The following is a 13,774-nucleotide window of genomic DNA, read 5'->3' as shown; positions in this document are numbered from 1 at the left end:
AGTTATGCTTGCTTGACATGTTTGCGCCGTTAATAATTAATGCCTTTGTCTTAATTAACAACAACACTGCTTTTCGCCCCTGTTCCGAAAATAAAGGCGAAAACAGGCAATTACGCCATAAATATTCAGCGCGGCCGCTTATTTCCAGCTGGCGTAATGGGCCGAAGACATTCCGGAATGATCTGTTTCAAGAGGCCACTCGTGCTTTCGCCATTACAAGTTGCATAAAATGCGGGCTAATTATCCGACAGGAAGTATAAAACACCTCGGGCCGGGGAGCACAGTTGCCGTGGCGACCGCTGCCAACCACCGCCACTGTTGACCGCTCGCACCCACACTCTGGCTGTCGCTTTTTTTTTCTGAACATCAAAGACACTGGCACTTTTTTAGCAGAAACTACATTCCATTTCCTTAAATAGCAGCCTGGCAGGCATGCTAAAGTGACACTAAATTCCGGCTTAGGGTTCTGAGGTCTGAAGACGAGGGTCGATAGTGAAAGCTTGATTTCAAAGCAGGTCTAAAAGCTTTTTGCCGCCATTCCTCTACATGTGCGGTCTTTGAGAGGTACGTATATCTCCTTTTATTTCTCGACTCCATTCTTACCCCCAAACATTTGCGAGGTTCTCTGACTCCATCCGGGCCACCTTACGTAGCACGTTAGCGAAGGCTATGATGAAGCGAGCCGACAGTGACGCGTGAAGAAAAATCCCGGGCAGGAGTTTGCCCATCTATTTGAAAGCGCTGTCGTCGCGCGTTTGTTGCGCAAAGGTCAGCGAGTAATACTGCGCCGGCTTACAAACACGCGGCGCCACTTCCCTTCATGCGTTGTCACAAATCGCGGCGGCTAATAAGCGCACGTAGGCGCCGTAAATTGGCTCTCGGGGATGATTTATACGGCCGCGCTGACCCGCCGCCGCTTGACAGTTGCTTTCATTTTCTTCAGCGCCAAGGTCGTTTGGCCGGCGCGGGAGCCTCTCCCAAGTTTTTCAGCGGCTGCGACACCCCCACTCGTAGCCCCCCATCCCTCCCCCGCCGGGCCCCGACGGCCCCATGAATCATCCCGTCTTTCCCCATCGAACCGTCGGCCGCCGCCTCCTCGCAACCGGGCCGATCCTTCTTCATCGCGGCTAACAATTTGGTAATGAAATATTGATTTTTAGTTAGATTCAAATGGATGTTATTAACTTTGCATTGATAAATCGCTGCCCTTCCCTTCTTCTTTGTCTCTCGGCCCGCCTCCCCTTTCGGCGCGACGCCTCCTGACCTACAACGTCTACGAGGCGCTTTTGCAACCTTTATTGAGCCGAGGCGCGCGCAGCGGTGCCTCGGCGTACGAGGAGGGCTGAACAAGCGATCAAATTCAAATCGACACGCCGTAGAGTGGAATTTTCTAATCGGAAAGGAAAGCGTGCCGTGCCGTGCCGTGCCGTGCCGTGCCGTGCCGTGCCGTGCCGTGCCGTGCCGTGCCGTGCCGTGCCGTGCCGTGCCGCACTTCATTCCATTGGTATCTAGGCTTCGCCAATGGAGCATTTAGGTGTCTATGTCTCCATTTAGATTGTGTTGCTATACATAAGTTGATTTTGTAAAAAAAAAAAAAAAAAAAAAAAAACTTTTTTACATTTTGTAAAAAAAATGAAAGATGAGACATGAGACATGAAAAATCAAAGAGATAAAGTCACAGATTTGTTTGCGTTATTGTAGGGATGGCTGAGTATCGATATCTTATTTCAAGGTATCGGGTCTTTGTGAAAAGTGCCAATACCAACCGCCGGTCAATGACGAAAGCCCAGGTCAGCGACTGCCGCGGCGTCCCGACCACTCGCCGTCCGGCGCGATGGCTCTCGGTGCCCAATGAAACAACAAAAGGCCTGCGTTGCAAGACACACGCTCATTGCACATCAACCGCAAGAATTTCGTTTTGAAGCCGACTAAATCATTTGAATGATTTCAAAAGAACACACACGCCACGGGTTCATTTGAGACTCCCGGTGGTCTTTGAATGCTTTCAAAAGCACAAGTAGAGTCAAGCCAGACTTGAAAGTTAAATGGCCAAAAAGTCCATTATTGATAAGGCTTTCATTTCAATGTCCGAAGAGAAATGCACTTTCCTGTCTGCTTTGCTTTCACACACACACACGCAGAGCAGCACAAGCATGCAGCGTATTAAAGGCGTGGGCTTGACACAAGATGGACGTGGTGGACAGGCGGGGAGCCCAGGGGACACAACGGAGGGCTGCATGTGAGGCGCGCGCCAGTTACACGGAGGGCCATTTACATTTCTGTGCGCGTGTCGCGCCTGACAGCGACACAATTTCCTGTTCCGAGTGGCGAGCTCCTGACTGCGCGCCTGCGAAGGGGACCGCATGTAATCTTTGGGGCTCACAGCGAAAGCCGGCCGGGCCTCCCGAGAGGATTCCCTCCACCAAAAACCTTCAACTCGAGTAACATTTCCATGGCGCAGGGACATTTTTGACAAATAATCCACGTAAATACGATTAATTCAATTGTTGTACAGCGTAAACACGCTTGTACCATCCGCAAAGTGACTACACCGTTTAAAAACCAAAGCGCTATTTCCCACAGGAAATCATTGCAGGCTCGTCAATCCGTTCTGGACAGTAAAAAAACATGAACAAATGTTGCATTTTGTACAAGGTAACTCTAGTTTAGCATCTGGAAAACAATCTGAAATAAATATCAGTGACGCTTTATTTAGTACCTCAACACCTAAAAATTTGGTATAATGATGAGCACGATTCCTCAGTGGCCCCCAAAATACCATTTGCTGAATTTTTTTTCAGATTTGATCTTTTTTCCCATTTGCTTTGGTTGGCTGCAAATGAGTGACCCCATCCAGCATTGTATCCCTGACCTAAAGCCGAGTCCTGGTCCTACTTAGCAGAACAGAAGAAGAGCGAAGGAGCGAGCGGACCTTTCCAAATGAGCTTCCCCTGAGCAAATTTGTTGCAGGAGCCGCCGTGTGTCTTTGATGCAAGCGCGATTGCGTTGACCTCTGTTGCGCCGGCCCAATAAGGACACGTTCCATCAAGATAAGGCCCAGCGTATTAAGTAGCGCCACAGTCTCATGCTACATGTAGATAACCTCCCGTTATTAGCTCCCCGATGGCCAATCAATACGCCACTTCCCCGAGCCGCTCCCTAACCGAGATAATCATCTCCCCGCGCCTGACGCCCGATAATTGCTTGCCGCTCAATTGCGGGCCGCTTTGACAAGGCTGCTTTGCATATTCAACCCCAATAAACAGCCACGTATGCGTCCTATCGGGAGATAATTGAGCCGGGAGTCCGAGCCCCGGAAGCCGAGAAGAAGAACAAGCGGCTGATTATTTGCGCGATGGCGTTTGGAAGCGGTCGCCTCCCTGCGGACGTCTCTTCACGCCCACCAAACTGACGCCGTTTGAAGAAACTTTGGTTTTCTTTACGTCCGTCCACTGCAAAAAACACAACCTTTGCATTAGTCGCCATGGGACAAAAATGTCCACCCCACAAAGAACATTCGGAACCCAGGCTGGGCTTCCTTTTCAAATTGGCACCCCGTCGCCTCGTCTTTGGCCCTCAAAGTTAACTTTTTGGTTGGGCCCCGACTCCTTCAACAAACAAACAACTTGAGTTTTTATTGGGGGTCACGTTGGGTTCTTTGGCTGTCATGCTGGCGATTGTCGGTCCCCCGGCGCCCGAGGGCACCCGCGTGCCAGTCTTACAACGCGCCGTGTCAGAGCCGGAGTCCAAGCGACCAAGCGCTCGGCTGGCAGAAGCCGGCTTTGCTCAATTCCGTCGCCGCGTTGGGCTGTTGACACGGGCCCACGGGGGACGCTGTTTTTCGGGGGCACGGCTGCGGCCGCCCGCCTTGGGAAGGGGCCCCGCTTTTGAGGGCAGATGTTGTCATTGCTGGATCAGTGAAGGAGGTCTGGAGCTGCAGGTTGAGAGCGCAACCCCCAAGGGGAGGATCCCGACCCGAGCTGGAGAAAGCCGACCTCGGAAGCGCGCTAGCACCATGCAAACATTTTGCTTCTATGTTCTGCGTGGATACTTTTGCAAGCGGATGTGCAGCATATGCTGGCTCTGCATCGATTAGCAATAAACACCTAGAAAGTAAGGCACGCAATTATTTGTGTGTGTGTGGCTGTGGGTGTGGGTGTGTATTGACAAGAAACTGACAGGAAGTTGATTGCGGAGCAGGCGTGAGGTGTGTCGTGTCTCCGTGGCAGCTGGGAGGCGCCACTGAGGAGTGACGAGACAATCAGCCAAGTGTGTGTGTGTGTGTGTGTGTGTGGGTGTGTTTACATGACACGCGGGTGGCATGTACAGTATCACTGACAAGGTGAACGCTGATTTATGAGTTGTCTTTTTTTTTTTTTTTTTGCCCCCACACCACCCAAACGTTCCGCATTTGACGGTCAGCATGCCATCAACTTGAGGTGGTTATTGTTGCTTCTTCGCACGGATGACACTTTTGGTAGTCAGGATTTTTCTTGTTGTTGCATTGGTAAAAATAGAAATAGAATCTATTCTAGCAAATATCAAGGTTCAGTAAAAGCCACTACTTAATGAGAGCGATGAGGACGGGCGGGTCCAAGCTAGCCCTTTCATCTGTGAGCCGCAAACGGACCTCCAGTATGGATGCACGTGTGTGTATGTGTGTGCTTAGTGTGTGCGTGTGTGTGCATGCGTGCGTGCGTGTGTATATGTATGTGTGCATTGCTTTTAAATGTTGTCACTTATGCAAATTTAATGAGCGTTTTTACTCGCATCTTTTTAATGCTCGCGCCACCGCACGGCCCGATGCATAATTAAACGGCCCAAAAAAAAAAAATCAGCTCCTTTTGCCACCTTTTAATTTCACACAAAACAATTGCATACAGATAATGCTAAAACAGGGCGGGGCCACCTTACATGCTCAAAGTAGGCAAAAAAACTTGACTTATTTTGAATCCAGATTCCATTTGCAGTTTTCTCAAGTAAACAAATCCAGTCCAGTGGAATCGCAACATTATCGAGGAAACCAGTTTACGCACACACACACACACACACACACACACACTGCAGAAGGTTCAAGGATGATGATGAGGACACTCATGCGCGCACACACACACGCGCTCACACTGATAAGAGAGCAACAGACAAGCCACAGCGATAAAAAAGACATGATGGACACGTCTCAACGTCTGGATGACAGCTTCATCAATAGCCTCAGGACACACACTGACCCCCCGACTTGATTGACAGCTAGCAGGTGTCTGGTGTGCAGTGAGGCCAGCTGCTGCGTCGCCGTGACAACAGCCTCAAGGCGTGACTTGACGCGAGGACCTTCTTCAAGCTGATCTCCCCTCAATGCACTTGGAGCCAGTCAAACTAAAGATCTGACTTTTGTCTTCAAATGTCTTTTTAGCAGCCAGAAAAAAAAAATCGACAAGATTGGGGACCTTTGTGTCCAGTGACTGCTTGTGTGCCATCATTGGTTGGTCTCCATCCCGGAGAAGAAAAAAGAAATGGTGCTTTGTGCGCTGTCTGCAATCAACTTAGCTGATTAGCAAGATTAGTCACGTGAAGAAGCAAGCTCCCTTTTGTTCCGACATGCAAACTGTAGGCGATTACGGAGATGCTCCGTAAGCCTTCCAGATCCCTTCAAAAAAAGTCCTCACAATATCCTTTGGCTCAACTTTCACATATTTTTCCTTCCCACTTCTCAAGTACTTTGTCAGAAGGTGGCATGTTAGGAAATATTAAGCACATTTGGTGGGCAGAAAAAAATGAAATAAACATGCAAGTTCATCTTTTGTCTGCTGGATCTCAACAGGTGAGCACACCTCCTTATATGTTCTTTTCAGAAGAAAATTTGGGGATTTTTTGTTTTGCAAGATCGAAGGAAATCTTTCGCAGCGATTTGAGGAAGTCTGACGTGATTTCATGCAATTCTCGTGGGAGTTCATGAAAATCTTGTGAGATTTGTGGAAGTCATTTGGCAAGATTAAATGGATGACTTGCGAGGTTTGAAGTATGTTGCCAGATTTGAGGAAGCCTCTTGTGATTCAGCAGAAGCCTGGTGAAATTTCTGGATGTCACCAGGGGTCTGATGAAACCTTGCCAAGATTTAGCCAAGGATTTTTCAGACGTCTCAAGAGATTCAATGCAAATTTTGTGAGATTTATAACTGAAGTCTCCTGCTGTTTTGTGGAACTCGTGTGAGATTTGAAGAAGTCCCGCGCGATTTAGCAGCACCAAAATGAATACTCGGCCCCCCGCTGACTCCCAGTGGATGAGAAGGTCCAAAGAAGGACATCATGACTGTGGCTCTGTAGCGCCCCCCCAGAATGTTGGTCACGCTCCGCGGCCTCAGAGGGCAAATAAATGGCCACATCTTATTGCGCTTCACATTTGATCTGGTGGGCCGGGCTCGCGCACACTCAAAGTCATCATTACGGACACAGCGAGCGATCGAGCGAGCGAGCGAGCGTGGGGGAGGAGGAGTGCAGGGCGCTTTTTCAAAATGGCTCCGAGGTGACCAGCGCTCATCTATTTATTTTTATTGGGCTTTTGCGCGTGAGCCACAAACTTGATTTATACCCGTGTCCTTTTAGGGGGGCGAGACCCAGACGTTCCCGAATGAAGTGGAGCGCTGCGAAGAATTCCAAATGCACTTTTAATACAACATACACACGCTGCCCCTCCCCTCCACCACCTATTGACGTTTAGCCGCGAATCCGTCTTTTTTATTTTTGTCATTTCTGCCATCGTTGGACTCGCTTGCTATATTTGTGCCAACGTGTGTGTGTGTGTGCGTGTCAACATTTATTTCCTCTCATCGTCTGTTGGGAGCAAGAAAGGAGGCGAGGAGGGGACGGGGGTGAGGCCGTGTAATGGTAATCTTTTTTTTTTTTGAGTGCTCCCAGGGTGTGAAGCGGCCGTTGCAGAGGACTTTCAGATTGATCTCTTGCATGCAGATGCACACACACACACACACGCACACACACACGCGCACACACTCCACGCATCCGCCTCTCATCCTCCTCATGTGTCGCTGTTTGATTCATGGTCCAAATATGCCAATAAAAACATCAACACAATTTCCTTCTTCACCTAACACAGAACATCGGCGGAGTTGTAAAAAGTCGAAATATGGTTTTGCATAATGAAGGCCTTCACTATACTGAATAAAAAGAAACCTTAAGATGCTTAAACCAGCAATTCCAATATCGCAAAACGACACAGTGCTTTGTTGATTGCACCTTCCAGCTGAGGTTTGCCATCAAATTAAACAATCAAAACAAAGCAAATTGCACCATCTCTATTCAAAACGAGCATGTCGGATGAATGCTAACATGCAATGCCAACGGCCGCTCCAACACCTGTTGAGCACAAAACACAATGTATGTAATACTCACAGGCATAGATTCTTTATCCTCTGCCAAAACAGACTGACTTTTCATTGTTCTTCCAAGCTCAGCCTCTTTGATCCATTCAAAATGGACAACCTGAAGATTAAAATACAATTACGGAGATGCCGGATGATAGATAATATTGGGGCCAGAGCCTTCACGCACTCCCAAATTCCAAACCGGGTACCCGCAAGTTGTGTTCAAAAAGTTGTTTTCCAAAAGAAAAGCAGCAGCAAACGTGGATAAATACTCGGCCCCATCCGCTGCATTTCCAACACGCTGACCACTAATTGACATTTTCATTCTCACCGTATTTATGGTCCTATTTCCTGTGGGTGATAATGACCGTTTCCCCAGCGCTGTCCTAATGGACATGAAAGAACGCAGGAATCCTGTTTAATTATGCCGAGTAACTGTCTTTTCACGCTCTGCGGCCAAGGGCAATCATATTCACTAATCAACTACTTTTATTTGGAGGAAAAAACACTTTTCTCTTTGTACCTTTTGTTGGGTTACGTATGCATGAAAACAGATGTTTGCATCGGTGTGAAACAGAGGTCAGAGGTCGGACCAAAGGTTTCCCTAGTTGTGCTTCAATATCGAGGCCATATTTTTGTCCAAACGTTTCTCCACCATCTGGTCCGCAAATTTCCAGCTTCTGAATCCTAATCCTCCTTTAAAACTTTTGTCCTAAATTTCTTTCCATTTTTTTCCCCCCAACTAATGTCCACGGTTGAAAATGCTCCAACATGTTCAGTTTTGGTCCAAAACTTGTCATTTGAGCCCAGAATATTCATTTCTAATATATACAGGCGCTCAGAGTTAGCGCTCTAACATTAGTCATGTTTGAGCGGACAAGGGGATTGACTGCACGTCCTGTTTCTTTTGTCTGTGTGTGCGCGAGAGCCACTCGGACGCAACTAATGGAGACGTGAGCGCCGCCGCTGAGCCGTTAGCGCTGACACTCATCCTCTGGTGGAGGAGCGTACCAGATTAGATTAGCATCATCACTCGCTTTTCCAGATAGCGACAAGCTCTCGGGAATCATTTATTTGTCACTGTGTGGTATCTTTGACGCAGCGAGAACGCAAAACTGAGACCAAAGGGTAAAAATGGCATCTTTCAGCCTGTGACTTTCACACAAAAGCGAAGATTTATGTGGCTGTGTAGACTCTTCCGTGCAGAAATCCAGAAAAATAGCCGGCATTTATTTGATGCCTCTGTCTTTCACACGGAATCCATCGTTTCCAAGTAGAATGTTGCCTTGTCTGCTTGTCTTTCACACAGAACCCAGTGAAACAGGCTATTGACTGGTTTGTGTGTATGAAAATTCACAAATATCTTCAAAGGGTGTGTAAGCGCTTTGTTTAAAATTTCTTTCACGCTTCAAAGCCTTTTTACACAGAACCCAGCAAAGCAAGGTATTGCCTTGTACGCCTGTGTTTATATACCAGAAGTAGCATCTCTTTTTTTGTCTTTGCCTTTCACACAGAACCCAGCAAAGCTATTGCTGATATGTCTGTATAGCCTCAAATACACAGTCAGTCTATAAAAATGTTATCAGATATCAAAAGGTAAATCCGCCCTTTTTCTCCCATTGCCTTTCACACAGAACACAGTGAAGCCGGTTTGCTTCCAGCAACACAGCTGAACTTGAAGTGTTTTGCTCTTTTTTTCTTGACATTTTGGTTGAAGAAATGTGCCACCAATGAAATGAATTGCCACGGGAATTTAAACAGCTGGAGTTTAAAAAAAAAAAATGGAAATGTAAAAAAATGTAAACAGTAGATTTTTGGAGATTTTTAATCCAGGTCCTAAAACATGATTTGACCGTTTTTATTTCCTGCGTATCCATAGCATAACGAGCGCGTCTCTCCCGTATTCATCGTACATTAATAAAGGCTGACTGCTTATTACGGCGCGTGGCCGTACAGTGAATAATTTTCAAATAATTAAGCGCAGGATAAACAAAACATAAATTTCGGTCGGGGTGCGTGTTGCATTTATTTGGACGCGCGCTCAAATATGCGGCGCGCACGTTGTTTTAATTAAAAGATAAATCTGCGTGACACGCCGCTTCCCAGTTAATTATTCAGCGCCGTACAATAAAAACAAAAAGCCATTAAATATGCCACACACTCTATTTCTCCATTAACAGTAAAAAGCGCTCATCCTGGGGACGACATTTCACATCCGTGCTGCTTTTGCTTCTTCTTTTATTTCTTATTTCATCTTTCTTTTTTCTTCAGGCCCCCAAACGCACATTTGCGTGCTTTGCTGCTCCGACTTTTCCTCCTCGGCGCGTTTAAAAGTTTACAGCGCAGGAGGGATTTCCTGCAAACTTTTCCTCCACTTTTCACATTGCTGGCCAGCACGGCAATTGCAATGAATGCAGATGCAGCAGCGTTCTGAATTCCTCCTGTTGCTTTGTTCGGCGGTTGATAGCGCCATTTGATACGGTCTTCCACTTTTTTTTTGCCCGTTTATCTTTCAATGGTCTGGCCTCGCTGCTCGTCTTAAAAAACATTTTGTTTGTCGTTCGACTCGTGTAAGACTCAACTTTGGTTTTGTTTTGTTTTGTAATTGTTACCGTCTTCATTATTATTTCGTTTTTTTGCCTGTGTGTGTGTTGTATGACTTCATTTTGCTTCATGTACAGCTCTTTGCGGTGGTTGTTTTCAAGTGCTGTTGAAATACACTTGAGTCGATTAAAATACCAGCATTGTGTATCATCACAAAGTCTGCATCAAGATGAATTAAAACAGTTTTTTTTTTTTTTCTCAAAATCCCAAAGTAGAGTAAGAAAATGACACAATACAGTAGCGAATAGAACGGCAACGGCAAGGCCGTTGGATCAAAGCGAGCGGGACAATAGCGGGGATTATTTGGGATTACCGGAGGGAGAAGATGACATCATCCTCAGAGACCGACAAAGAAAATGTTGCTTCAAAAAAGGTCATCTTAATGCATATATACACAAATACACAAATTCATTATACTGTAAATACACCAGCTAGTGTTATCTTTAAAGTTACAGTTCTACATCAGCGTTGTGAACATGTGTAATGTAAAATTTTATGATAAAATCTTCAAGGCTCTTTATACCAAACAAAGAGCCCCATGTAATGTAACACTAATGAGTACGCCGCCACGGCAACTCGTTTGGCCTAGCCACTTAGCGATCTTCACCACAACAAACGCAGAAATCCTTGACTGCAGTCGGAGCAACAAAAAAGAATTTTGTCCCTCTTGTCAGGACAATAAACACAAACAAATTTCTTTGCACATTGTTTGCAACCGTCCAAGCTATGTCAACGCAACAAGTTTTATGTTTTGGTTATTTTAGCCATGGCAATGTACTTAGCTTAACTTTTGCATTAAAATGAACAAAACAACAATCCTTGCTAACACTAAACTTTAGCAGCCAAACAAAAGTAAACGTAACAATGAAAGCTCTTTACGGTGACCTACAGTTTGTAGCTTTCCTATTTGTCCGTGAGCGACAATATCGACCTTTTAGCGTTAAGCTCCTGTGGCTAGCGTCAAAGTTTTGCGACTTTCCGAGAGTCATTGAACGCAATTTTCATTTGAACTTTCATACTTTCATGTATTTCATTGGCCTTGAGAACTTCACTACAAATGTAGAGGACCTTATCCCATTTGACTTTACGACTAACTATTGTTGCACTACAATCCCATTAGCATAAGGAGCGCTACAAGGCTAGTTGCGGGTCAGTAGCTAACGTGGCGGGAATTAAACAGAACAAACGCGATTGGGATTTTGGCGCACCTCGGCTTTGCCGCGCTACATTAACAAACAAAAAGGGGCCATGGCGCTGCGTTCGCAGGCTTTTGGACGTTCCGCTTGTCTGAAGTTGCAGATAAACCGGGCGCTCGGCACGCAGATAAAAGGCAGATTTTTTTTCCATTAATTTCACACTCGCTTACATTACGTTAAGTCCGACAGGCGGAGGATTTCATCCCGTTTTACGCCAGAGCCCGAGCGGGTTACGAGCGCGCTGCGCTTTCTGCTGTTTGTTTGAAAAACACAATCAACATGGCTTTATGCACCAGGAAATGCTGAGGTATAAAGATGAAATCAAAAAAGTTCTATAAAGTTGAGTTAGTGGAATGGATGCCAGATTCTCTTTTGTTTGGGATTAAACCAGTGGCCCAGTTTAACTTTCTACCACTTGACTCTTTATTTTCTTCCTGTGTACGTTTGTACGTCCGTCTTTACCTTCCACTCGGTCGGTATGTGTTTCTCTGGCATAAAGTTGCCCATCCACGGTCTTCATGTCAGTTACCGCGTTGCTTCCGTTACACTTCTCATTCTCTCAATGATTGCTCGCCAGTGACTTGACCAGTGGTGGTCTTCTTTTTATTGATCTATTTATTTTTGGTCCTAGGTGCAATCCTAGGTGTTAAAGTGCCACTCATTGATCTTCCAGGTCACAGTCTTCAATCATTTGTTCTGTCCACATGTCCAGGTAATTTCTCTCAGCTAAAATTCTACGTCTATTGCCTGATCTGATATTCTGGTCTTGTGCTGCCCTCTGCCGTGCGTGTGTGTGTGTGTGTGTGTGTGTGTGTGTGTGTGTGTGTGTGTGTGTGTGTGTGTGTGTGTGTGTGTGTGTGTGTGCGTGTGCGTGTGCGTGTGCGTGTGCGTGTGCGTGTGTGTGTGTGTGTGTGTGTGTGTGTGTGTGTGTGTGTGTGCGTGTGTGTGTGTGGTTACTTTCCGTCCTATTTCTATTTGTGCTGATCTTCCTCTAACAGACTTTGTTTCCTTCATTGTTGTGTTTTTGCAGCAGCATTATTATTGTTATTATCATTTTTATCAGCATGCAGCCTGGCCAAGAGCCTTTGAGAAGAAAGAGCAAAGAAAAGACAGAAATAAAGCAACCCGTCTTGTTTTCATTAGTGTGGCACTATCTTAGCCGCTTAATTAACCCCCTAAGGCCCCGTCGACATGGAGATCATAGTGAAGCGTGCGCGTGCGCGATGACAACGAAGGGTTATCGAGGACAGAGGCATACAATTGTTTGCGTTTAACCCGGCTGTCTTTCTTCTTCCCTTCTCACAACAAAAGTCTCCTTTTGGATTTTTCCAGATCGGAGGCCTTCGTTCATCCGTCAAATGACTTCAAAGTATACAAAAATGTCACCGTCAAATCGAGTCTGCCCGAAAATGTTTTGCTATAATGGTGAACCGATTGCGAAAGATCACTTTCTGTTGCTTTTTGCCGCTTTCGTCACGTTTGAGTTTTCACACCGAGAAAAAATAGGTTTGACCTCGTGCGCATGATGCGCCGGCTAAAAATAGACTTTGGAGCGCATCCGTTTGCAAGTACAGTTAAGCGTAGGCGTCAACAGATGGCGACGGTGGCGTCCAATGACTTGCACGCCGCTTGGACCTCAGCCAAAGAGGCTGCACGCCGGGTACATACTTCACATCGGATGTTTACATTCATCCACATGTAAAATAATTCAAGGGAAAGAAAACAAGCTTTGTAATCGAATGAATTTCTTCCGAAAGCAAGACGCTGCGATTATTTCCGGAAGACCGTTGAAGTGTGAAGAGCCTCACGCATGCAAGTAGACAGAAGGTGTAAGCAATTAAATGTGCTAAACCATCTGTCCACTAATTATTAATTGATGCATTTTTATTTAGCGCATACTCACAAGCACACTCACACGCCGTTAGCCAATTAGCTGCTCCTACCTTAAACTGTTAGCCAATCAGTTCTTTTCAACCTGAAATATGCACAAATCAAAATGCAATGGAGCTGTGCGCGTCTTATGCTTTGCAATGTTTTCGGGAAGAATTATGCTGACAAACCGGAAGGGGAAAAAAAGGACTTGTTTTTATCTGTATGCAATGCTTCACTTCTTTTTACACTTGATTGACTCACTTGAGTTTGGGTTTCAAACCGGAGTGAGGGTTAAGGCTTTTCAAACTCGGGTTAGGGTTTCAAACAAGGCTTTTCAAATTGGGCTTCAAGCCAACGTTTGAGTTTCAAAGTAAGGTTCTAAAAATGTGGCATATTATTCTACATTTGTCTCCTAATGCCAACCCCTCAATTACGTGAACGTTAAAAACAACAGACAAAAAAATTGCTGTCACTTTCCTACGCACAAAATGAACAATTTGCTATTTTCAGCTTTTGTCACTATCCTCAACACAGCACGCGCACGCGCGCACACGCTCACGAGGAGCACGAGAGTCTACCTCGTCCTCCCAAATAAGTTCCATTAATCACACCGGCTGCACTGTAATGTAACTAATACTTTACAATTAGACCAGACACCACACGCACGCACACATGCCATCCATCTCCCTTACCCCACACACGCGCGCGCGCACGCACGCACGCACCC

Source organism: Syngnathus scovelli, chromosome 4 (genome assembly GCF_024217435.2).
Source record: "Syngnathus scovelli strain Florida chromosome 4, RoL_Ssco_1.2, whole genome shotgun sequence".
In the NCBI taxonomy this organism is placed as follows: domain Eukaryota; kingdom Metazoa; phylum Chordata; class Actinopteri; order Syngnathiformes; family Syngnathidae; genus Syngnathus; species Syngnathus scovelli.
This window is presented reverse-complemented; position numbering follows the sequence as displayed.